Source organism: Ambystoma mexicanum, chromosome 6p (genome assembly GCF_040938575.1).
Source record: "Ambystoma mexicanum isolate Mex_15411 chromosome 6p, UKY_AmexF1_1, whole genome shotgun sequence".
Lineage (NCBI taxonomy): Eukaryota > Metazoa > Chordata > Amphibia > Caudata > Ambystomatidae > Ambystoma > Ambystoma mexicanum.
Genome location: NC_090935.1, coordinates 975819665 through 975843192, shown reverse-complemented (window position 1 = coordinate 975843192; position 23528 = coordinate 975819665). Strand labels below are relative to the sequence as shown.

At 45.9% G+C, this 23528-nt stretch overlaps 1 long non-coding RNA gene across 1 annotated transcript in view; it reads right to left on the bottom strand.

Annotated features, from left to right (window-relative positions):
- The window catches only part of LOC138510998 (uncharacterized), a 34214-nt gene extending 10890 nt beyond the window's left edge, over positions 1-23324 (bottom strand). Inside the window, exon 1 of the long non-coding RNA XR_011280524.1 lies at positions 23075-23324. This is a non-coding gene — a long non-coding RNA (uncharacterized lncRNA). The remainder of the gene's footprint in view (positions 1-23074) is intronic.
- Between the last annotated feature and the right edge of the window lie 204 nt (positions 23325-23528).

Below are 23528 nucleotides of genomic sequence, written 5' to 3'. Positions count from 1 at the left end.
GCCACTCATCCTCCCTCTACACAGCGCAAAGTGAAGAAGAGGGCGGAGACGGCACTGTGGAGCTAAGCGGCGGGGATGCCCCCACGGCTGCAGCGGAAGGGGTGGGTGAGTCCCCACAGGGGCTTGCAACGGCGGAAGACGGTGTGGAGCCATCCAGGTTGGTGGTTTCCACAGAGGAGGAGGAGGCCGCTACTGAGCCGCACATGGGGCCTGGTGGGGGCATCCCTGCTGGTGCAAGTGGTGCAGTCCAGGGGCAGGGGCAGGAGGCAGCACAGGTCGCCGTGGAGGTGCCTGTGCATGTCACTGTCCCTGACACTGTGACTGCACCACCATGCACCAGCAGGGATGCCCCATCCCAGCCCGTCCGCAGGTAGGGGGGATGTCCATGTCATCTGACTCCCCTCCACCTGCAGACGAGGGGACCCCTGGCCGTATGGAGAAGGTCCTGATTGGTGTCGTGTTGCGCACGGCTGTCATTCGTGATGAGGTGCGTGCTTCCCGGGGGGAGCACGCACGTCATCACGAACAGCACCGTGGCAACGTGGCCCAGTTGGGAGCGGTCATGGTCGGGGGTCTCGTACATGTGTCGGGCACTCTGGCGACCCTCTCCTCCGCTGTGGAGGCTATGCGCCAGTCGTACTCCATGCCGTCTTCCGGCCCAGATGCCACCAGGGCCCCCTGTGGACCTGAACCGACCAATGCAGCCACCTCGGTGGGGATCCCATCCCTGCCACAGTCGGGAGTCGGAGGTCCAGCAGGGGTGGACACACCAGCAACTGGACCCCAGCAGATGGAGGATGTGACGGCATCATCGGGCAGGGCACGGGCACAACGGCGTTGGTGGATTCCATCAGCCTGGATGCCGTCGTGCTGGCACAGGCAGTTGCGTCGGAAGCAGCGGCAGGCTCGACGTGGGAGGCATCATGGCTCGGGGCCATCAACATCAGGGGTGCAGGCATCGGCCGCAGGGCAGAAGAACCCTGGAATGGGAGTGGCTTCCGTGTGGGAGCGGTTGGGCCAGCAGATAGGTGCAGAGCGGCAGCGGGCAGTGGAGGAACGGCTCACAATGGTCAGGGCGGAGAACTCCATGCAGAGGGCGCTGAGGCGGGCTGAGTGCCTTGAGGGTCTTCGCAGGGAGTTGGAGCTGGACACTGCATTATCCATGCGTGACCTCGGGGCCAGGGAACATGCCCGCCTCCAAGCCATTGAAAAGGAGTTTGATGATGCCCTGGCCCATGACAACAACCAGTGAGCCGTCGGACTAGCCCGCTGCCCTTGTAAATAGTTATGTAGTTAGTGTTAGGTTTCCTTTGCTTTTTTATTTATTTTGGATCTTTTGGACAATGGGCCACATTTTTGTATATAGTTTTTTTTTATTAGGTAGTGTTGTTAGATAGATTTCATTTCTTTTGTTGGGATCATGGACCCTGGCTTGTTCATCTGTACATAGTTCACTGTTGGATTTTCTTTTTGTTTTAGAATTTACCCATGGAGCAATGGCTTTCGATTATTATTTTCCATAGGATTTTCTTTTGTGGACTGTGACTTTGGACACCATTCCTTTGGATTATGATTTTTGGTTTTGCATTTTTTCACGGACATGCTTCTTTTTATTTTTTTACATTCCCATTTCTGTTTGTTTATTTTTGATTCAATTTATGTTTCCTTTAATATATATTTCTTGATCAAACTTCAATGTGTAGTATCATCTCATTGGTTTCATGCATATCATGATATGGGTTTTGAGATTCACTGACACCCATTGGGTGTATGTGAGGGACATGTGTTCGTTTCCAAACTTGCAATTGGTGATCTATCATGTTATTGCCATTTATAAGTGGGTGGATGCAATACTCAGGTGAGTGTTTTGCATTTGGAGGCTGACCATAGGGACCAGGGATCTAGATTGTGATGACATGTTGGCTGGGGAACATGAGTTGGGGCCTGCTGGCAGGTGCCCCACAGTGCTGGGGGGTGGGGTGCAGGGAAACATGAGTTGGGGCCTGGTGGAGGGTGCACCACAGTGCTGGGGGGTGGGGATGCAGGGAAACATGAGTTGGGTGCCTGGTGGAGGGTGCTCCACAGTGCTGGGGGGTGGGGGTGCAGGGGAACATGAGTTGGGGCCTGGTGGAGGGTGCCCCACAGTGCTGGGGGGGTGGGGGTGCAGGGGAACATGAGTTGGGGCCTGGTGGAGGGTGCCCCACAGTGCTGGGGGGTGGGGGTGCAGGGGAACATGAGTTGGGGCCTGGTGGAGGGTGCACCACAGTGCTGGGGGGTGGGGGTGCAGGGGAACATGAGTTGGGGCCTGGTGGAGGGTGCCCCACAGTGCTGGGGGACAGGGTGCAGGGGAACATGAGTTGGGGCCTGGTGGAGGGTGCCCCACAGTGCTGGGGGGTGGGGGTGCAGGAGAACATGAGTTGGGGCCTGGTGCAGGGTGCACCACAGTGCTGGGGGGTGGGGGCCTGCTGGCAGGTGCCCCACAGTGCTGGGGGGTGGGGGTGCAGGGGAACATGAGTTGGGGCCTGGTGGAGGGTGCATCACAGTGCTGGGGGTGGGGGTGCAGGGGAACATGAGTTGGGTGCCTGGTGGAGGGTGACCCACAGTGCTGGGGTTGGGGGTGCAGGGGAACATGAGTTGGGGCCTGGTGGAGGGTGCCCCACAGTGCTGGGGGGTGGGGGTGCAGGGGAACATGAGTTGGGGCCTGGTGGAGGGTGCCCCACAGTGCTGGGGGGTGAGGGTGCAGGGGAACATGAGTTGGGGCCTGGCGGAGGGTGCCCCACAGTGCTGGGGGGTGGGGGTGCAGGGGAACATGAGTTGGGGCCTGGTGGAGGGTGCACCACAGTGCTGGGGGGTGGGGGTAATGGGAGACTTGAGTTGGACATGAGTGGGGGCCTGCTGGCAGGTGCCCCACAGTGCTGGGGGGGTGGGGGTGCAGGGGAACATGAGTTGGGGCCTGGTGGAGTGTGCCCCACAGTGCTGGGGGTTGGGGGTTGGGGGAACATGAGTTGGTGCCTGGTGGAGGGTGCCCCACAGTGCTGGGGGGTGGGGGTGCAGGGGGACGAGTGGGGGTGCAGGCTAGTCCCCCGTGGTGTGGGCTGCCTGCAGGGGCCGTGGAGGTTGTGGAGCGAACACCTGGGAGGACCCACACGGCCAATTCACGTGTAGTACTCCACGGAACCCCTGAAATACACGTACCCTGCTGATGTCGCGTGTGAAACTTCCCGCGCACCCCAAGATACACGTAGCCAGGACATTCGCATGCGGAACTTCCAGCGCACCCCTGGAATACACGTACCCTGCTGATATCGCGTGTGAAACTTCCCGCGCACCCCGAAATACACGTACCCAGCCCAATCGCGTGTGGAACTACACGCGCACCCCTGAAATACCCGCACCCAGCCCAATCGCGTGTGGAACTTCACGTGCACCCCCGAAATACACGCGCCCAGCACGATCGCGTGTAGAACTTCACGCGCACCCCCGAAATACACGCGCCCAGCACGATCGCGTGTAGAACTTCTCGCGCACCCCTGAAATACACGCGCCCAGGCCAATCGCATGTGGAACTTTTCGCGCACCCCTGAAATACACGTACCCAGCCCAATCGCGTGTGAAACTTCTCGCGCACCCCTGAAACACACGCACCCAGCCCGTTCGCGTGTGAAACTTCTCGCGCACCTCTGAAATACACGCACACGCTCCCCCAGGCCAGATCGCGTGTGGAACTTCACGCGCACCTCCGAAATACACGCGCCCAGCACGATCGCGTGTGGAACTTCTCGCGCACCCCTGAAATACACGCACTCAGCCCGTTCGCGTGTGAAACTTCTCGCGCACCTCTGATATACATGCACACGCTCCCCCAGGCCAGATCGCATGTGGAACTTCACGCGCACCCCCAGAATACACGCGCCCAGGCCAATTGCGTGTGGAACTTCGCGCGCACCCCTGAAATACACGCACCCAGGCCATTTGCGTGTGAAACTTCTCGCGCACCCCTGAAATACATGCACACGCTCCCCCAGGCACGATCGCGTGTGAGACTTCTCGCGCACCCCTGAAATACACGCACACGCTCCCCCAGGCCAGATCGCATGTGGAACTTCACGCGCACCCCCGAAATACACGCGCCCAGCACGATCGCGTGTAGAACTTCACGCGCACCCCCGAAATACACGCGCCCAGCACGATCGCGTGTAGAACTTCTCGCGCACCCCTGAAATACACGCACCCAGGCCAATCGCGTGTGGAACTTCTCGCGCACCCCTGAAATACACGCACCCAGGCCATTCGCGTGTAAAACTTCTCACGCACCCCTGAAATACACGCACACGCTCCCCCAGGCCAGATTGTGTGTGAAACTTCTCGCACACGCGTGTTCCCGAAACCCGTAATACACGTTCCCCGCTTTGCGTTTGCTGTTTGCCAGTCTGGTAAACTGGTACAGGGTTGGCGCAGCCCTTTGCGATGGTTTTGCGATCTTGATGGCTTTTCCTTGCGCGAGGGCGTTCTTGGGGGCGTAACTGGCGCTGCTGCAGGGTCGCTGCACCACTCTGCACCACGTCTGCTTTTGGAGGCGAGAATCCATGAATATGCTGTGCGCGGAAATTGATTTTATCGCACGCGGCTGGCACAGACATTCGCACAGGCACGCTGTGCGCCAGCCGCGTGCAACACTTTTGTGCGAATTTCCATGAATTACCCTGATAGTGTGATATGACGAGCCAAAAGACTTTTAGTAAGAGAGGGGAAGTAGGATAAAAAGGGGGTTATAGAGTAACTGGGAGAAGAGGGGGGACAGAAAAAGAGGGGGGAAAGTGAACCAAATACCCAACCAAAAAAGTGAACGTCGCTTATGTTCATACCATTCTGCGACAACACAACAGCTTATTGCATCCGGAGTCCAAAGGGCTGATGCAATATAATTCCCACAGTACTAGGCAATGTGCATTTTTTAAAACAGTTCATGGTGGTTTGTCATCAGTGGGGTAGAGGACAGAGTTGACCAATGCCTTTCATGCTTCGAACAGGACTCCGGTCTCCCCACCATGCACATTTATTACATGGCTCCATACCGTAGTTTCGGCTACGCACCAGCGCTGCATTTCTTTTAGCCATACCTCAAACTGCGGACCTCTCCTTGATTTCCAAGTCATGGCTATGCACCTCACACTTAGTATACAGGCTAAACCCATGAACCTAGAAACATTCTTGTATTTACTGGTTTTGGTATACATGCCCAGTATGCATTCTTGTGGGTCCCATTTGTATCTGCTGATCCCTGCACTTTCGCAAGTGTATTTGATTTTGCCCAGAATCTCTGCGGCTACACCACACTCCCAAAGCATATGCATCAAGCAGGCATTTTCATGGTTGCATCAGGGTCAGGAAGATGGTGCTCAATTTTTAAATTTGGCAACCCTGGCCGGGGTAAGGTATGTGCAGTGTACCACAGTGATCTGGATCAATTGAAATATCGCATTGCGTGACCCATTTTTTACATGGCTGAGCACCCACAGCCATTCTTTTGTCTGTGATGTCTATTCCCAGAGCCGTCTCCAATTTCAGCTTAAGCTTCGTGAGGTCAGTGGTTGTGTGCTCAATGAGGGCCTTCTACAATCTTGACACTGGCCTCCATCCATTTTCCAAATCGTACATGAGTGTTAGGAGTGCATTCGGCTGGGGTTCAACCATTCCGGCCAGGTACGATTAGCGAATTTAGTTACCTTCATATATCACAAGAACTGCCCTTTCGGGAAGTCTCCTCTTTGGGTAAAGTCTGTAAATTATCTGTAAGTGCCACTGTCACACATATCCTCCCATGTTGCAACACCAGTCTCCTTCCAACATCGTGCCACTTTCAGCTCCTGAGGGCCCGACTGTGTATTGACCAGAATGGGTGCGTGTGGAGAGTAGGGATGCATAAACCTCATGATTTTTTGTGTCCGTAGCCAGACCTGTCTGCCTACCATTAGTGCTAATGGGAAGGTTACCCGTTTACATGGAGGATGCCATAATGCTTCTCATAGTCGCATGGGGCTGATTGGAGCATTCAGCAGGCTGTGCTCTATGGTGGATTTTTCTGCTAACCATTGGGTGATGTAGCTGAGTTGTGCTGCTAGAGAATAATATTCAAGCCTCGGTAGTTGGGCTCCGCCTCTTTCTAAATGGAGTGACAGGATAGTGGTTGACAGTCTATGCCTCTTGGGACCCCACAAAAAGGTTTATGTAACCTAAATGTATAACATTCCATCTACTTCGCCATAAGATCATTGTAATTCAGGTCGCTTTTTTATCTCGCCATCGGAACAGTTCATTATTTCAAAGCTGCTCTCTCTGCATGCTGGTGTTGTACAAGACACTTTAGTACATTAATAATTGAGGTTTCTGACCTTTGAAACATGATCTGCAACTATCTGTTTGCAAAAATGACTGTCTTTCTCCCCTGTTAGATACTCAAAAACGCACAAGCACATTCATACACTAGAGCGCCAGATGATATCAAAATGCATCGACACAAAATAGTCAATCACCAAGGTCATTGGAACACAAGTCCCTATTTAAAAAGAAAGAAAAAAGAAATTGAAAACAATGCAAAGTGGTTTTTGTCAAAATAAATTACCACAAAACAATTTACATCGGCAAAACAACATAGAACCAACGATTCATGCAAGTTTATACTTTGAAATGCAGCAGTAAAACCCTACACTTGTAACTTTTCCAGCCTTACTCAGCATTCATTGAGGATGTACTCCAGAACATGTGAGCCAGGGGTGCACAACTGATTTTGCTGGGGCAGAATGTAGCTAACAAGACTTCTGTGGCGAACCGTAGTGTCTAAGGACGATCAGACGATTTACAAATTGAAAGGTTTAAAAAACAAGACAAAAGGAAGGTTTATTTACGTATACTTATTGACTTTATATCTCTAGTCTTTAACTTTAGCGTGTGCATTATATTTTATTAAAAATGTTGAATTACCTAATTAAGCAATAGAACCCGAGTGTCGGGGGCATTACCGTCCGAGGTAATGCCCCGGGGCCCATAGGTAAGGACCTGAGCGAAGCACAAACACAAGAACTCTAATTATACTGTTTGCCCATGTTTGCCCATGATCACAAGGATGCACTACCAGCCCCCCCCCCCCGCACATCCCAATGGGGATCGTCTTACTCCTCACAGTTTCAATCTAGGAGCTCTGAATGTACTGTGTTCCCAAGATCAGAATTTGCAGCAGTTGAGATTAACACACCCCCTTGGATGCCACCATTGTATTGTAACAACTGTCATATTGTACTACAAATGTAATACTATGCAGTACTTTTCCCAGTAAGGTGTGCTGGATAGAAATAATTGGGTACATTCCGAGGACAACAGTTCTTTTGTCAAATTCATCTATATTGAAATTAGCGTTGTCAGGTCTCCAGATAAGTGTTGTACAAGGCCTTTTTATGCATTAAAATCTTGCAAAAAGGACATCTTTTATCTTTCTAAGCGTACACTCACACACCAGTTGAGAGCCGAGGTCACTGCAAAGGGCAGGTGCTTTGAAAGAAACCAGAACACATGCTTTGATTTTTATCTGCATGCATGAAACTGCCAACCAGGATGGAGAGTGGTACAGACATGTTTCTCTAAACTGTGTTATCTGAGCCTGTCAGAAAGAGCCCCCAGTGAGATGAGAAATTGTTTATTTCTGTTCAACTGCTGCTGTGCTTTGTGTCTGGAGAGGGGCAGTATGCATGCATATTTACTTCCCAAGCATTTTATGATTGTATCAGTAATAAGATGGAAAACTTAGTTACAATTTGGAAGTATCCTTTTAGCAAATGAGCAATGCTTTTTCAGTGAATGCTTACTTGCATTGTACAAAAGTATCTTTCAGAGTTCCTGTGTTGTGCACATTTATCATAAAGTTGCATCTACGTGATGTGTTCATACACAATTTGTTGGAGAACCTTTTCCACAAATGTAATAATCTGTTTGAAGTCAGACATCGTTACCACAAAACTGTTTTGGTTATAAGTTCTATTCCTTTGTAAGACCATTAATGGTTGCTTGTCACATACTATTTACACTTTTTCTGAGGCAAAACATTTTTACTCTTACAATTTACTTGGTTTTAAAACAGTGTGTAAAATACTCCCCACCTTACAACCTTATCTGGGGTATGGATTAGTACTCAATGTTTAGTTCAGGTGTCCATTAAATCTTAATTTGTGGTCAATGTGGTAAATGGTGCTATAAATGGTCAGCGGCAGCTGGGACCTTAGTCAATGGTGAGTGAGTGTCACTGCACCACTAACATGGTTCATAGCCTCTTTCAAATCTACAAGACAACACTAAAAGCATTGAAAACCTGGCCCTCCAGCTTGTGCAAACGCTGCTACAAAACAACAATGAAATGGTTGCATTTGCAAATGAAGTATAAACTCAGCAAAACATGTAGTGATAATCCAGATAGGTATTTCAATTTTGTATGTAGCACATCAAGCAGGATTCCTCTAACTTCTAAGCACTGTGATTCTCGGGCCATCCAACATTTGACCATGAGATTAGATGTAGATTTTAGCATTGAGCACTTCCCTCTCTGCGCTGTCGTAGCACAACAGTTGCATACCATTAAGCACTACCAGTTCCAGTAAATGAGGACTTTCATCAATCATCAGTCAATTCTGCTAGCAAACTTCAAAACACATGCTACAAGTCATGTTTGCATTACTGTGTAATTGGCCAGGTTTGTTTGCATCTGAAAAATTAAAAGATGTACTCAAATGTGCAGACCTTTGTAGGGGAAAAATTAAAGGCAAACTGGAGGATTTCGCCTCCTGTAATATTAACATCCCTTTCTGCAACATGAAAGTGGACCAGCTTGTAGAGTGGCCGGGAAATAATACACAAATCGTTTGTTGTTGTAAGGTTGAATTCCTTCTAATTATAGTTTACTAAATTGCTACTCTGTGGAGTTTCTGATTTGTGTTTGAACTAGTTGCTATCAATGCTACATTAGTTCTGTCTGTGCTGAGCTAGCACTGCAGAGGCAATTCACTGCTCCTGTACTATATGAGTTGTGCTCCCACTGCTGTTATGTTATGTGTGTTCTATGCGAGGAGAGCATGGATCACTTACCCCCTGCTGTGCACGTTCTTTGTTAGGGGAATATGAACTGCGAAAAATATGATGTTTCAGTTCTATGCAAGTGTAGCTTGCATTTCTGATGCCCTGGGCAGCTCATATTCAAAGTTCTAACATTGGATATAAGTTCATTCAACTGTGTTTTGGCTTTAATTCCAGTCTGGCCCACATCGTAGAGTCCACCGGGGCATCTAATATTGTATTTTACAGCACTGCTGAGTGTTTGATTCCATGCATTTATTTGATTCACACTAGTTACTAAACCCTTCCCTAGCCAGATCCCCTGGATCAGGTGGTCATGGGGATTATGACGACATGCTAACTGCATTGTCGCCCCACATCGTGGTACCAATGTTGTCCCCAAGGTACGTTGTGCATCCCAGTAGTGGTGATGTAATAGCTTGAATACACCATGTCCCTTTTATTTTATTTTCTTCCCATTATTGCCCACTTGAGTACACATACACATTCGGGCGTTTTCCCCATGTACATTTATTTCATATCTTCCATAGGAGCTTTGTATGTATTTTATGCCTACTGAACTCTCCGTATTTGGTATCCAATCCGGCTCTCCTGCACTCGGATGATTACAGAAGACTTTTCTGTACTGTCATCCCACTGAGGATGTTTACATACGTCACGCATACAGGTGCACCTACATACCGCATACCCAGGTCCCAAGACATCAACATGCACACACGCTTGTCGGTGACGTCACAGAGCCAAAGGCTCATTACTGAGTGGCCACAGGTAGGTGGCGGATGCTTCGTAGCATCTTAGTGCAGAGAGGCTTTGCCCGTTTGGATTAAAGAAACTGAATTTAGTGTTTGCTAAATTATTAGGTCGATGTGAGTTAGTTTGTTATGAATTCCTCGGCGGCCATTTATTTATTTTGTATTGGTAAGCATCATCAGCATCAGCCCCATTTGAGGCATTTGGGCACCATTTGAGCCGTTTAGATTTTCAAACACTGTTTATTTAGAAATGCATAAATATTCATAGATACTGGGGGATGGCGGAATAAGGAATCTACCTTATATTGATGTTTACACTCTTGTAAAACATGGCGCCACCCTGTAAGAGGTAATAGCTTACACAGATTGGGGATGGGAAAATTAGGACCCATCTCAAAAACACTGCTTTATTATTATTGATTATGTAGATGATGATGTTTTTTACCCATATCCTGGCTACCGAGCAGGACCTACTAATGAATATGAATGGATGTTTGTTTTGGAATGGAGTTACATCATGGTAGAGAGTTTATATCAAACTAGTAGGCCTCTTGATTTTAGCTCTTCCTTTCTTTCTTTCTTTCTTTCTTTCTTTCTTTCTTTCTTTCTTTCTTTCTTTCTTTCTTTCTTTCTTTCTTTCTTTCTTTCTTTCTTTCTTTCTTTCTTTCTCTCTATAGTTTGAACAAGGAGTGTTTTTTGAGGTACAATGATTATCACTGTGATGATATGTTGACAATGACTGTGATGATGTGAAGACCATCTGGATTTACTAACAGTATTTTATTTATGTCTTTATGTCTTTCTGTATGTTCACACTTTTTTGTTTATGTTTTTTAAATTGTTTCTGATGATGTATATTGTAATTTATCATAATTAAAGGGTTCAGCCCTGAAGACAGATTATATCCAAAATGCATAGGCAATTTTGAACCCATTCTATATCACTGCCTCAATTTTATATTAAAGCAAATTGCATCATAAATGTGATTCCATATGTTTTTTTTACAAATGTGAAGGAGAAATGATCAAATGAGTAGTTTCGTACAATTCATGAGTTTGTAGTAATTTCAGCTCATTTATTGAGCAAAGCGAGAGCATGTGGTTCTTGCAGGGGCAATACTGGAAGTATATTATTTGTATGATTACAGCCTGGAGTAATTGTTGTTTTTTTTGCACCACTGAGAACCGATGATCAAATTATGAGGATTTAGCAATGGAGATAAGTTAAATAATTTAAATAATTGAACAAGAACATTAAGAAATGTGGTTTTATGTCTACACATGTAGCCATAAGCATATCGACTATATAATTTGTGTGCATGTTAAAAAGCATTATTGCTAAGACACAGCCCTAGCATACGCCATTACCTACTGACAATTAATATGTAGAAAGACTTCAGGGAATTGGTGGTTTTCTTGCCCATGCCAATATCTAGCAGGACCACCTAGAGGATGGTTATGCATATGCTATCAAAAGTCATTTTGAAGTCACAAAGGCTAGGTGTAGTGTTCCCTTCTTGGACATTGTACATTTCATTGTAATTGCTGATGGTCAGGAGCTTGGCAGGGCAGGGGAACTCAGCACATGGATTCTCCTGAGCGCCATTTACTGAGATGCGAATCAGGAGGGTGAAGGGGCTCTGGTGTCATGTTATAGACTTGTAATAACATCCTAGGTCCTTGGGTATGTTTGAGCTCCAAATTTAACTGTGGCTGGTGGCCTGGACAAGAAGATAGAAACGTCTTCCAGACGAGCTGCAAATGGCAACCACACACTGGCTCTAACTCCAGCCCATAAGTATGCAACATCGTAAGTGGTGGCTGGTAGTCCGGAGCCTATCCTGAAGTGCTGCTGACTTCCTTCTTTGATAGGAGATGAGGGCTGGAAGAGGAGAGACCCAGCCCCCAAACTTGAGTGATGCAGTTGGAAGGACCTGGGACAGAGAAATGTGGGCCTAACCTGGGGGCTCCCAACTGAGTGAGCATTCTGTGGGCAAGCAAAACATGGCAGCCATGCATAGACTCTGACCTGCAAGTGTGAAGCAATAATACTGTTGTATTTCAAAAGTACTTTGCGGCATCACTGTGTTCTGATGTGCCAGAAACATCAAAATGGCCGCAAAACCCTTGTGCGCGCCAAAACCTCTGAAAATCGCGCTTTGCAAAGAACAGAAAGTTGGCTACCCAATCTGCCATGCATGTTGTCAGTGGTGGAACAGAGATCTCACTCCTGAAACATGTCACTGGGCTCCACAACATGTGAAGATGGAGTACAGAGGGAAAAGCAGTGCTCTGCTAAAGGAAATCCAAAAATCTTGCTTTAAATCTGTTTCTTTGTTGCTGAAACTGCAGAATGTCGGTACAAAACACCCTCAAACAACCAAAATTCTTGCTGGGTGCTACAATTCACTTAGTTCAAGAAATCATTGTGAATTGACAATGTCCTGAAAATCTGAAAGTATCAAAGAAACATCCACAGCAAAAGTTGCCTGCCTGTGGAATCTGTCAAAATCTGGGCGCAGTACCCTCGGCCGCCTGAATGACAGCTGTCAGAAGCCTGCAGGATTAAACTTTGAAACCTGTATAGACAGAAATTAAATGTTGCAATCTAAGTGGCCTGTTGCTGAGAGTAACCTATGTTGTAACTGTTTTTATCCCATGGTTTAAAATCTTGAATAAGTCTTCTAGCTGATATTTTGGGGTCACAAGTTTGTTTTAAACTAAGGAAAAATGTGACAGAAATAACATTTAAATTTAAGCCTGGCTAAAACCACCCAATCTGGAATAACAGCTTTCCTCACAAAAGGAGGACACTTAGCCCCAGCTGAAACTCATGAGGAGTTGCGAATTGCTGGTGAGCCCAGGACTAAACAATGGACATCCTCCAGCTAAAGGAAATGCTAAGTGTGAAGGGTCTTAAATGGCCTCTGTCAAGGAAACAGGGAGGAGACTGCTCCAGAACTGAAGGGAGACAAAAAGAGTCAGAGACAAACAACCATCTGTGGCTGGACATTCACAAACAACATTTTGTTTAAATGCATATAACTTGCCACTGAAAATTGTCAAGAACACAAAAATAACATAATTGTAAATCTGATTTTTGGCTGCACATTTCAAGAGGCGGCAAAATCGTGTGACATAATTTGTAAGGAAATGGCAGAAAATGTGATTTTACACCAAATGTATTTCTGCTAGAAGTATGAAACTTTATACACGTATGCCCATGTTATACGTGCACACTTGTAGACATTTGTGGATAAATGGGACATTGTGTTCCTGATGAAAAGGGCGAAATTCTGGGAAAAGCAGACATAAGAACTTACAGCTACGGGGTTTGGAGGAGTAGCTGCTGTACAAAATATGTAATCTGTATATGTGGTTGTTATAGAGGTTGCACATGTGGAAATATGTATTGTAGAAAAAGTAGATTTTGTGTTCAAGAGGCCAGGGGTGGACTCTAAGCCTCATAAACCCACAACATAAAGATGGCACACGGTTTTCTCCTCCTATCAAGGTAAAGAGGAGATCCTGACCAATCCCTGTCAAAGGGGCGAGTTTAGGCTAAACCAGCACACACACACCCCTTATCATAAGCATAAATAGAGACAACTCAGCACTCAGAAGGACACACAGATTCACCCACTATCCGAATGCTGGCGGAGCACCCTGCTGCAGAACTATCCATCTTGCTCCAGACTCCAGAAACTAGGCAAAGCAGAAAGGCCCATTACATAGCTGAACCATTTTCAGCTACGCCCTAAATTTCCAGAACCAACCCCAGAAACCTAAGGGGAATCATATACAGCCGGGCTGTGCTGTAATGCTTGTCTGCTGAAAATAATTATCATCAGAACCAAAAGGTCCAATCCAGTCCTGTGCCGTGCTGTGACCAGAGCCATTGCAGATCCAGTCCTGTGCCGTGCTGTGACAAGAGCGCCTTGACGCTGCCAAAATCCGATGTGCCCAGCAGTCTGTCCTGACCAGAATCCTTTACCAGAATCCCTGACCAGAATCCCTGACTAGAATCTTGATGGTTACATTTGAAACATATATAGTGAGTATCTATAGATAGAACTGTGCCACTAGCATATGTACCTTGCTTAGTCCAATCCCTATCTTAAATCCATCTTATCTTGTATTCAGAACCTGCATTGTTAGGAGTACTTTTGAATTGCCTGAACTGTCTATCCTATCCCTCCTATCTTCCTCCTGTGCTAGTATTGCTAGAACTATCTTTGCGCTGATATTTTTCATCTGAAGAAGGCGGGACCACTGCAGGCAATCGCCCTGATCAAGTGACTGTGTTCTTGTGTGGTATCTGTTTATTCATAGTCATCCTCTAATCCTCTAGCGTAAAAAATCTTTTTTGTCCTTTTAATAGCGCATTCCCGTTTTCCCATTCTTGCACCTATCTCAAAAAAACGACTTCCACTAAAACGTTCATAACTCCCTCAATTTTTGTGCTAGAAAAATGTCAATGTCTACTTGTAGCTAACATCCTCGGCTTTAATTTGCATCTAAAACCGCATCCCAAATCCATATATTTCTCCCGTAATCGCGATTACCCCGCGCTGAAAAGTTTACCACGGATTTCGTTTTAGGGAAATTCTGACACAAGTAAAACAGCTTTTGATCGCTTCCGACCTTAATTTTAAGATTTCACATTTTTTCTTAGTATGAGATCATTGCTAGTGTTTGTGTGCAACTATCCAAAGCGGCTTCCGTAAGAATTTAAACAATTTCAGCAATTTAAACCATATTTAGTGTTTTTACCCAATCCATTCTCAAGATAACTTTAAAACCATTCTGACCGCTTGCTAATCAATTCTGTTTTTCTCTTGTGTTGCTGGGGGGAAAGTGGGATTGTGATTTTGTTTGAATTCTGCCATTTCTGAATGCCTGCTCTCTCCTCCTATCTCTTTACACTGTCTATCGGGGGTTGAGGGGTTTGCAGGGGGAACTAGTAGCCACACTGCTCTTTGATCTGAACACACGCAAAAGTATTATTTCTGTGCTGAATTGTTTTGCTCACTTTTACTCCTTGTGTATTAAATAGATTATTTAGTGTTACATCACCCCATTGGTGATCATTGTGTACCCATTAAGACATAGTGTGATTAATTTGTAAATACATAAATAAATATTTTAACTTTGCAAACCAGCCTGATTCCTAGTTCAGTGTGACTGGGGGGATTCCAGGAGAGGGGCGTGATATGAGTGGTACATTGTTCAGAATAAAAGAACTTTTAGACACAAATAAATAAGGATTTCAGTTGTGCATTACATGCTAGGTGTGCCTGATTGAAATCACTTACAGTACTGTAGTTACCGGACCGGCAAACTACAAGTTCTGCTCGTGGGTGCCTTTTCGCCTGCCAGGTCGGACCTGGTGGGCAGACGGGCACCAGCGAGCAGAGCATGTTGGATGCACCGGCACCATTTTTTTTTTAATAACAAATGTTACTGTATTTTCTGCAAAACAATGACATACAATATTCAAACAAAACTTCCATTCATACATCAAAGGCATTGCAACCTGCTCCCATGCTTAGTTAAGTTTCATCAGTTCGTACAGGACACTAATCGGAAGATCTGCATCCAGCCTCCCCATTCCCAATGAGCCCTATGGGGCTCAAATGGGAATATGGAGCATTTTTTACCGGCGCACGGGATTGGGCAAATACCGGGTCCACCAGGGCTGTAATGACCCGGTAATTGCCCATTCTCGGGCGCAGGTAAAATGTGCAAGTTCGGCAGCAGCCTGCCGATTTTACCAGCAAGGCTGCCGCCGGACTCGTAATGAGGCCCAGTGTTTTCTTTACCCAGTAACCAACTCTGCTGTTGACACACATTTGTCATTAAGCCGTGTACACTACTACTCTTGAAGATGTAGGCATCATGGGCAGTGCCAGGGAAGTTGGTGTAGCAATGAGTGATCTGCATATTGGCTTTACATATCATCTGCACAATCAATGAATAGTGCATGCTCATGTTCCTGAACATCTGTACCCTTGCATATGGATGTACCAATCTGATGTGTGTCCCGTCAATGGCCCCATCTACCTTAGGAAATCCTGTCACTGCATAGAAACCTAATTTGAATTGAGATAGCTGTGCAGAAGATTCTGGAAATGAAATGAATGTGTTCACATGTTGCATCATTGTCCCCAACACCAGTGTGACTATCTTGCTGAATGCTAGTTAGGACACACCAGTTGCCATTGCCACAATTCCCTGGTATGATTCCGATGCACAAAAGTGGATGACAGACAGTAATTCCACTATGGGGGCAGGGAGGGTAGCCGTAATGTTGCTGTTGGGTTCCAGATCAGATATCAAGATTCCTATTAGGTTAGCCTCAGAAATTCACCTGTACAGTTTGATGACCTCATCCTCAGTCATGGCCAAAAGGTTCTCTCTTGCTCGGTATCTTCATGGCCTCATCTTGCATGTTCTCCTTTGTGGCGGGGCTGCCTGCATAGCTGCACCTTGCTGTGCTTCCCTTTGCTCCTTGTGATGGTGCACGATATGGTAAGCAACTGCATGTAGCGACATTCGGCCTTCCTTGGATTGACACAGTGGTGGGGAGATCCTGTCTAAGATTTTACTCAGTGGTACTTCTCAAAATGTTACTTCCAAGGTCTCTCACAATGCACAAGGAGTGTGTTACATTAGGTAATGTTTCTCAATGGGGCATTTTCATTGCCAGGTTGATGGCAAATGATAACTAGTGTGTACACAGATACCTTCCTGGATAATAATTACATGTAGCACCCCATGTTTGGCCAAGTAGTCTCTGTGTATGCTAACAATACATGGTTGACCGCTCTTTATATCTTAATGCCTACAAATGCTTGTGAAAGGTGATACGGCGCGATGAATTAAACATAGAAAAAATATATCCACAAAGAGAGCTACACTCATCGGACGAATTAATAAACAGAATCTTAACTGAAACAAAACAGGACCCGTGGAGTGTAACTAAAAAGACTATGGCAGTAGCTTCCGCTCAAACCCCTCCCGTTGCTCAGCCCCTCCCAACACCAGCACAACCACAGACTATATCAGACACTGCACTGCCCACTAGCCAGCCAGCCTCGAGTGTTTCGCAATTACCACAGCCCCAGCAGACGCATCCCGCTCTCACTGCCCCCTTTGCACCTCCTGATCAAGAGGGTGCCATTGTCCCGACTGCCCCTCCCATGAGTGGAATTGAGCAGAATGAATGTACGAGAGTAACTCACAGCGCGATCAGTAAGGAGAGAAAGCGTGAGCTGCAAGAACAGGCGGAAATGTATATAATAATAATAATAATAATAATTAGGCTTTTATATAGCGCTACAAACCCTCAGGTATCCGAGCGCTGCTTATTATTACCCACGGTGTGTGGTGCTCATTTATCGACCTCGGAAGGATGAAAGGCTGAGTTTGGCCCCGCCGGGATTCGAACCTGCGTTAACAGGCTCTGCACGGGTGCCAAAGCGAGCGCTCTACTCGCTGTGCCACTTGACCGGCTAAGATATAGATGATAATGATGAGGTATCCACGCTAGCGTCTCTATATGACTTCAGAAGAAACAACGAAAGACAGGTATTGTTGGAATGCATGGGGGAATATTTGTCGGGACAATGGAAAAAGTTAATTGGGAAGTTACCACCGCAACGATTGTTGGATTTGAATGCATTAGCCCGTTGTAGAGGGAGAGATGAAGAAATAGAAGAGCATGTGAAGCAACTGTCGCTTACAATACAAGTGCTTTCAGAATAAGGCTGCTTTTCTGGGCCATGCAGTATTCCTGGCCTGACTTTGCACATGTAATCCTGTGCAGCATGTCACTTTTAATTGAAGGGCAGACCCTAGGCTTTTCAATGCCTTGAGTGATGTGAGGCCAGCCACCTGTGGTTGCAGACTCCTGTCTGTTCAGTTGGTGTTGGGGGACCGTGCTTTTTTACACAACAGGGGCCTGATTCTGAGCTCCATGTAGAATAAAAATGGGTCATGTTCTCATGGAATGAGACTTTTCCTATTTTACATGGATCTCAAGCTGCTTTTCTGTTCACGAGGAACACACATTTAGGCTGGTGCAGAAAGAGTGCTGCGGCTTTAGAATACAGTCCTTGCCATCCCCTTGCGCATGAGGTGGTTGGCAAGCACTGCTTAATTTGTGGGGGGTGGAGGGGTTTGCCAGGGCTCAGAACCAGCACCTATTTCTGAGCCCCGGCACTCATGTCTCAGATTCAGATTGATTATGAAGTAATGAGAGCCAGAGCATCCATAAACCCCAATGAGCAGGTGCCAGCTGTAGTTTATCCCCCAAATGTGTCAACATTGTGGGGAGCAGCTGTGGGTGGTGGCAGCAATGTTGGGGAACTGACCGCTTGCTGTGTCATAAGTCTGCTAGAAAATATTTGGGCTTTGGAACTTGTTTTCTTACAAATTAAGCACTGTTGGCAAGGCTGTTCATATGCCGTAAATCATGGCACTAGCAGGAGTGGCAGACTTGATTTATAAACCACGAGTCTCATGTTAGGTCGGGATCCTTTGCATCACGTACAATTGTCTTTCTGCTACAACACAGCACTTTTCCTTTCTAACCTGCAACTCTGAGGGGTCAATTCTGAGCTCATGGCAATAATAGTGTGGAAATACCACATTCTCCCCTCCAGTTGCCATCACCGCCATTCTGAAGGGGGTGGAAGTATTGGAGGGGGATGTCATGCTTTCCAGCAGCAAAGCTGCTAAAATCACTCATTCTGGGGGAAACATGTGCTCCAGCGGCATTGCGAGCATTTATGAAAAGACTGCCATTTTTCTAATTTAAGAAAGTGTCGGTAAACTTTCATTATACTGGAAAAGTGCTGCTGCAGTATACAAATGCTACATTTATAAAGGGAAAAAGTGTGAAGTGGCGTTTAACGGCACCTCAAAGGTGCCGAATTTTAACTCCTTTATTTGAGTGTTAAACCAGTGCTGCTGGGAGGAGAATCCCCTCCATGTGGCTGCCCTGCATTCCTGATGGTTGCTAGGGCTGGTGTCAAGCCATACATCAGACACATGCTAGATGTAAGACCTCAAAGGCAGAAAACGGGGCGTTTAATGTGAAGGCACCCTCCCTGTGGAATAAATTGCCCGTCAGACTAAGGAGCCCTAATTCTCTCCCAGTCCTTAAGAAAGAACTGAAAACTCTCCTTTTTTCCTGCTACCTTTCCGATCCGGTTTTAGCAGGACTCAGATATTACACCACTCTGTCTCTTAGTTAATCAGTTCTGATGGGATTTCCTGCTTTGCTCTCCTGCGAGGGACCCAGTTATCAACTCTTGGGGTTTCCTCTTTTCTTGTTCCTTCAGTGTCTTTGGTGTCTTTTATATTGTCTTTGTCTAATCTGCGCCTTTATGCCTGCGGGCCAATAGTGCTTGCAACAAATGTAATGTAATGCAAAAGCCGAGGATTCCATGTCCCTGCACCACATTCTTTCTTCATCAGAATATGGTGCTTGTAAGTAAAGTGTTCCACTCTCATGGAAGAACACCTTCTTACGTTTGTACACACCTCAGAATCGACCCCTCAATCAGGCCTACAGGGCCTATCATGTATTAAAGATGGTCACTAGGGCCGTTGTAAGGCTGTAAACTAGAGTCACGCAGCCGAGTTTTTCATGTCAGCACCCAATAGTGTGCTTTTAAGAAAAGTGTTGTTCCTAAAACACTTTACTATTTTTACACAGATATGTGAATCGGGCCCAGTCAAAAAAGCTTCTCTCGTGCACACTGCTGTTGCGTCATTCATGTCAAATAAACATGAAGCAGTACATCTATATTCAGTCGATCTCCAGGATCTGTACACTACAGCAAGGCTTATGAAAAAAAGTGTCAAGTAAAAAAGTAAAAGTAATTTTTTTTTATTTTAGCTTTACTCAGTGAAACCTCAGTTTTGTCAAAATCTTCTCATTCCAATCTACTTGTGTTTAAATACAAACATAAAATACCTCCCTCGAAAGGCTGGCCCGGCCTGACGCTCGAGTTTGGCGACCTTATCCCGAAACCTAGTGGGCATTATTCCTGAGGATCAATGTTCCGTATCAAGGCCCCCTCAATCTTAAGGGTATTTATCTGGTCAAAAATCGCATCGATAATTTTGGCTGGAGTCCATCTTGTCTTTTCTCCCGAACGAAGTCTGTTCCAGATTTTATCTTCTTGGTAGATCCACATATTTTCAGCCAAAAAAGGGAGGTATGCTTTTCTATTTTCAATTGTGTAGGGACACTCAATCACGAGGTGCTGTAACGTCTCGATAGTTTGGTCGTTTTTACATAGCCGGCACTGATTTTCAGTTCCTGCTCCTCTAATAGTTATGATCTCTCTCATGGGGAGGAGGTTGAGCCTCGCTCTCATGACCGACGTTCTCATCTTCTTGTTTGGAAACTTGACACAATACAATAGGGGTTTTTTCCCCTTATTGAAGGTGGGGGGGAGTAAAAGTAAAATCTAATTTGAGTGGACGGTTGGTGAACAAGCTGCCAAGCAGCTCATTTTGCAAGGACGTTAGAGACGTGTCAAAGCTTACTGCACGATGCAAAGTGGGATTCTAATTACTGCATGCACATGTCTGACGAACTGTCAAAAAACATTGCTGACTTGGGTATGAAAAATTCCTTCCTCCCTCATTATGTACCTGCCTTGCCTGGGATAACCGGCCAGTGATGTGTGATAATTATAATGTGATGGCATTTCAATGACAGTGATTGCAAGTTACCACTGGCCTTTTTATAGCATTTCTCACTTTCTGTTTTACTTTCTGTTTTTCTCCTCCAGTCCACAAAAGGTGGTCCAACGTGTCCCACACGGGGATCCCACTGTGCTTATTTCTCAGACAATCAATCACTGACTACAGTACTTGGAAAGAGAGTCGGTGGGGGCGGGGCGGAATCTAATGGAGGGCCAGGCAGTAGGAGAGAGTGCCCTGGAAATTGCTGCTGAAGATTATTCATCACCAATATGGCGCCTGATGATGAGTCATCATTGTGTGAATGTCTGCTAGCAGAACGTTTGCTGTGATGAGGGGAACTAAAAATAAGTATAGCTTTGCAACAACACGCCTCCCCATCCACAGGCCGCCTTTTGTTGTTGCCTGCTGCTGTTTAGACAACTCATTCTGCACACTCAGTACAAATATGTATTTCTTTTGAGTTTCATCTTTTAAAGCAATTACAGAAGCAATCACGTCTTAATAGCTGTATTTCGCATACACAATAATGTACCTCCAACTGTACGTTGCAATGTTTAGTTTTGTGTTCTTTCAAGTGATGTCACAGGAGCCTGTTATGCAAGCTCGGACCACCTAGATGTAGAAACATTTAATTTGTACGAGTATTTATTTTACTGCGTTTAAATTAAAATAAAATACATATCTGTCCTTCAAGCATTCCCGCATTTTTCTGCAAGATAGGTTGACGACTTGGCATGACGTTGCAACACACACATCTCAAATCTTGTCAAATATTTTAGCTTTGCAGCTTTGTACATCTAACTGGCATTTTAAAAGCCTACATCCCACATGGGTTACCTTTTCTAGATGTGACATGGAACGTGTAACATGTGGTGCAGCTTGAAGGAAGGTGTAGGCTCTTCATGTTGTGCTGCATCGACCCCACGCATCCCCTGAAGACTACTTCCCAAGTGTAATTCCATTCTTTTGGGAGTTAAATCCCACCTACACTCCACCAACTCTCCTCAGCTTATCTTGCAGCTGGATATTTGCCTGGTAGAGAGCTGGACGATAAGGTGGCATAAAATACAATGCCTGGTTTTGTTCTATTTGTCTGCAAACCTACATAAATGTTTCATTTTTCTGTAATATAGGTTGAAGCCTTGCCGTGACATTGCAGCACACACATTTTAAGTCTGTGCCAGTTCAAACTTAATATGTATATATTACAAGGTCTGCGGTAGAGACCGTGTAGTTCTGGTTAAATTGCTCATCCCATAGGAAGAACAGTTTTTGACAGCTTATAACTTCGGCACCGTTCGACGAATCATTACAAAACCTTGCAAAAATGTATAGAGCCACCTCTGAATTATTTTGCAAAGTTGTGTGCAATTTTGTCAAGGGGGGTAGGACATATAGGGGTTCCAAAACGTTTGAAATCTGAATAGGCATGAACGGAAACTATTGGATGGATTAACACCAAATTTGCAAATGCTCACTTTTGGGACAAGGCGGTCACTCCTCACGCAAGTTTGTTGCAAATCCTCCAGGCAGTTTGGGCTGTAGCACAAGGAAAAAAGCGTTTCCATTCATGTCTAACCAGATTTCAAAAGTGTTGGAAGGAACCCCCTATACCTTTGCCCCACTGGCCCCCCTTTCATGAAACTGTACCAAAGTTTGCAAAACAATTCAGAATCAGGTCTATAATTTGTTTGAAAAGTTTCATGAAATTCATCAAACTGCTGCGCCAAGGTTATCAGCCGCCCAAAACGGCTCTTCCTAAGGGAAGTGCAACTTAACCATAACTACAAGGGTGCTACCAGATACCAGAGACCCTGTAATGTTCTTTACAGTTGATAATTTTTGTAAATTCTGTTTTTATCATTTGTTAAATTAGTTTTCATAACTGTGTTTGTTAGGTTTAGGTATCACATTGAAAAGATAAACGCCTTCTTGCTTTGCAAATCCTGGTTCTTCTATGGAATCCAGAAACTCACGTCACAGAATGTCACTATGTGCTGCTATGGAGTTTTAGATCTAGAGTAGAAGCCTTTGTAAGAAGGCACCGCTATGCATGTTGTGCCGCGCAGACATTGCTCAAGGTGAGATGTCTTCACACCTGGGGTAGGGACTTTGGGGGGGTGGTGGGGGCTCTCTCACCCCTGTGATGATGATTGTCCAGCATAGAAATCAACACTTCATTTAACTCAGATATTCTCCAGCCATGTGTGTGCTGCCTATACGTTCAGACGTGCACACAGTGTAGAAATACTGACCCCGTCAAATGTTAGCAAGGCATTAGCAGCACTCCAGTAAGCAAATAATCTCATTACGTTCTCCCAGTGGCATTTCACGTTACCTGACCCACGATTTCGCTTGCACCTAAACGCAGCGTTGTATTTACACTTCCCATTCCCGTCACCAAATCTCTCCATCTTGTGCCATTTAATACAATGTGCTCCAGGTGCTCTGTCGTGAATGTATAGTTAGTTCTATTCCTACCTGCCACCCGCAATCACGCGCTATTCATCATCCGCGGCTGGCTGCTTCCAGCAGGCGCGCCCGCCATTTCCTTGTTCGAGCTTCTGCGGTGCTTTCGGCCCATCTGTCAGCGCTGTCATTTAGAGGGAAAACAGTATCAGTTCCTTAAATATATGGAGTTCTCTGTTGAAATGGCGGCGTGATTGAACTGTCAGCATGCTCGGCGTCACAGGCAGTGGTAATTCATGGCTGGTCAGAGAGCTCCATTTATGCTGCCATTACCGAGGTGACCCGGTAAGGTCCTGCCGGAGCGCTTTTCTGAGTGTTTTGTCTATTAATACTGCAATTAACCTTTCACTACAAGTAATGCATTTGATTATATCCCATTAGCCGGCTCCAGTTACTTTACAGCCTCGAAAATTAAAAAGCATACCATACCTTACGAAGCAGCAGTGCAGCTGCCAAGTGTTTTTTT